We start from the raw sequence: 2839 nt of genomic DNA, 5'->3' as shown, positions 1-2839 counted from the left end.
AACATTGGTGAATGCTATAAATTCTCCTAAATCACTCGTACGCACAACTTAAGAACAAATCTGTGCGTACGAACGGTTCTTGCATGAGGCCCATTGTGTTTAAACAGCTTTACAATCAGATGTTACTGTATTTGTGTATTCTGTGTGCATTTACACACAGTGAGCTGTCAGAACGTGTGATATTATTTGAACACAGTTCTGAATAGCTTTTTGCAAATTTTACGTCTAAATAAGCTTCTTTAACTAATTCTGCATCAAAGCAAAAATGGAAAATCTTAACCCATGAAAGTCCATGAGGTGCTGTRAATGTAATTCAACATCAGGTTCTCTTTTTTATTTAGACCAAAGCATTGCAGTTCCACGTTGTACACCTTAACCAAATGATTTAAATGTGAAAAAGTAGGATTTATGAGCATATGTCCATGTTAAAGCTTTTAGCCTAAAAAACAAACATATGAAACAAACTCGCTCTGAGCAACCTTTTTTAATGTATTTTTTTAAACCCTGATTCATGCACTCTGCCTCACATCAGGACGGATTATGTTCTGACCGCTATTTGTAAAAAAACAAACAAAAAAAAAGGTGCAGAACACCTCTGAGGTTGGTTTGAGGTAAAACTATTGAAAGGAGGCAGTTCAGATTTGTTTGTAGCAATATGTAAACACAGTCCTGTCTTTAACCGTTCCAGATGACAGATCTGAACAAACCCTCTGTTGGTACTTTAATAACCTCTGACTTACAAGGAGAGAGGCAGCTGATTATCTCTTTTGTCTCAGCTTCACCCGTTATGTTTTTTTTTAATGAAGATACGGAACATCTCAGCTCAAGAACATTTGTCAAGCAATGAGCTGATAACGAGTAGTTTTGTTGCAAAAATGGCGCAAAAAACAAGAATGGAACTACTAATCATATATTTTTAAAAAGCCAAATTCGAATTTGTGCCCTGTGACATCAAACCAAGGATTAAGACACAATTAATTATTTTATATCTTATCTGAGTTGCTGCTTCATCAGGTCGTCTTTGTAAATGAGAACTGGTTCTCAGTTGACCTGTAGGACTCAAATAAAGGTTAGTTAATTATTAGGCAGCTGTAGAAAACTTTGCAATAATCGGTTGTCAGAATAAGATTAATTTATTGAAGGAAATATGTCCAAAATATAATCTTAATGTGTATTTTCAAGTACTTTTCTGAGCCGTTCCAACAGCTAACCTAGATTTTAAGCAGAACTTTCTTATACTTCTGCCTCTTACCAGTTAGGAAATTTGAATATCTAGTTATGATTTGAGGTCTTCTGTTTCAAATGATGAGAAATCCTCAGACTGATTTTCCTGGAGTCATCCAGATTAGAAAGACGAGCATCGAAGGATCAAAATGTTGCTTAAAAGCCAAGAATCTGRAAATGTGCTKAARTTTATTTGGACCAAATCTGACTTAATCCCTTTTTTTGATTTGATAGGTCACAAGTTCTTCTTTTGTTTGCAGCCAAAAGTGAAAGTGATGAATTTCTGACATTAAGACTTTGAATTGTGTGTTTCCTCCCACAGACCAGCATGCGGTTAGGTTAAGTGACAACTCTAGATTGAACCCTATGTGGGTGAGAGGGTGAATGGTTGTTTGTCTCGATGTGTCCCTGTGATGGACCTGTCCATGTTGTCCCCCGCCCCTCGTTGGAGATAGACACCAGCTGCACACCACCTGGAAATGAGGAGCAGGGAAAGATGGGCGGACTTCTCTAAAGTAAAAATCAAGGCTTTCTGTATTTCTCTTGTGTTTTTCTTGTCTTATGAGTTCTCCTGCTCCATCATTTCCTGGATTTTCAAATCTTGCCTTTTAGATTTCTGCATACAAACGTAAAATTGAAGCTGTGAAGAAACGAGTTTATCACAACTTTATCAGTGTTATTGTGTCATCTGGAAAATTGACTTCTATGTGTCCTTTGTCACATTTCTCTGGTTGTTTTCCAACATTTGTTATTCTGTTGTCAGTTAATGAAGGAGGTATTTTTTACACATTTTTACTCTGCATGGACAGCAAACACTCTGACTTGTTTAAAACTTAGCTGTTATCCTTCAACATTTCCATCCAATCAAATCGTTCTTTGTTAAAGTTTTCTGTTTTTTAACAACATGAACTGGATTGAATTGTTTGATTTAATGCCATAATTTCCAGATGAGGGCCAGGCTGCCTGTTTTAGACTGTTTTATTGTTCCCATTTCATTCATTTAAGCTGATAACAGCTGCACTGAATCAGTGACAATCTTAAAAACATGAACTAGTAGCAGAAAAAGAATAAAATGGTACAAGAAAAGCCAAAGAAACGAATTAAAAGGTTGGTTCATTGCTATAAATAAATCAAATAAGCTTCTACTGTAGAATTTAAAAAGGAACTTTGCTTCCTAATATGCTGTAAAAGTGCATTTGTAGTTTTACTATTCATAAATTTGGTACAAGAGGCTGTCTTCTCAGTGTATGGTATGTACAGTTCTGTTTTTTTTTATTCAGATTGTTGGATTTTGTGTTTGCTCTACATTTGGAATGAAATAAAACAACTCAACATTTTGGTATTTAAGGATATAATTTAAAACTGATGAATGTGCACTTTCTAAAACAACAACAAAATAATACATTTATAAGAAAATACAAAACATAAAAGGAGCCCTTTAACGCGATTTTCTTTTGCAGAACTTATTATATAAAACAAATTTTCAATGAATGCGCATTTTAGGACTACATTTCCATTTTAATTATTCAATTTTAATTAATTTGCGTCACACAAATTAGATATAACAAAAATTATGTTAGCTTTTAGCTGTAGTTTGCAGACTGGGACTTTTAGC

Source organism: Austrofundulus limnaeus, unplaced genomic scaffold (genome assembly GCF_001266775.1).
Source record: "Austrofundulus limnaeus strain Quisiro unplaced genomic scaffold, Austrofundulus_limnaeus-1.0 Scaffold17, whole genome shotgun sequence".
In the NCBI taxonomy this organism is placed as follows: domain Eukaryota; kingdom Metazoa; phylum Chordata; class Actinopteri; order Cyprinodontiformes; family Rivulidae; genus Austrofundulus; species Austrofundulus limnaeus.
This window is presented reverse-complemented; position numbering follows the sequence as displayed.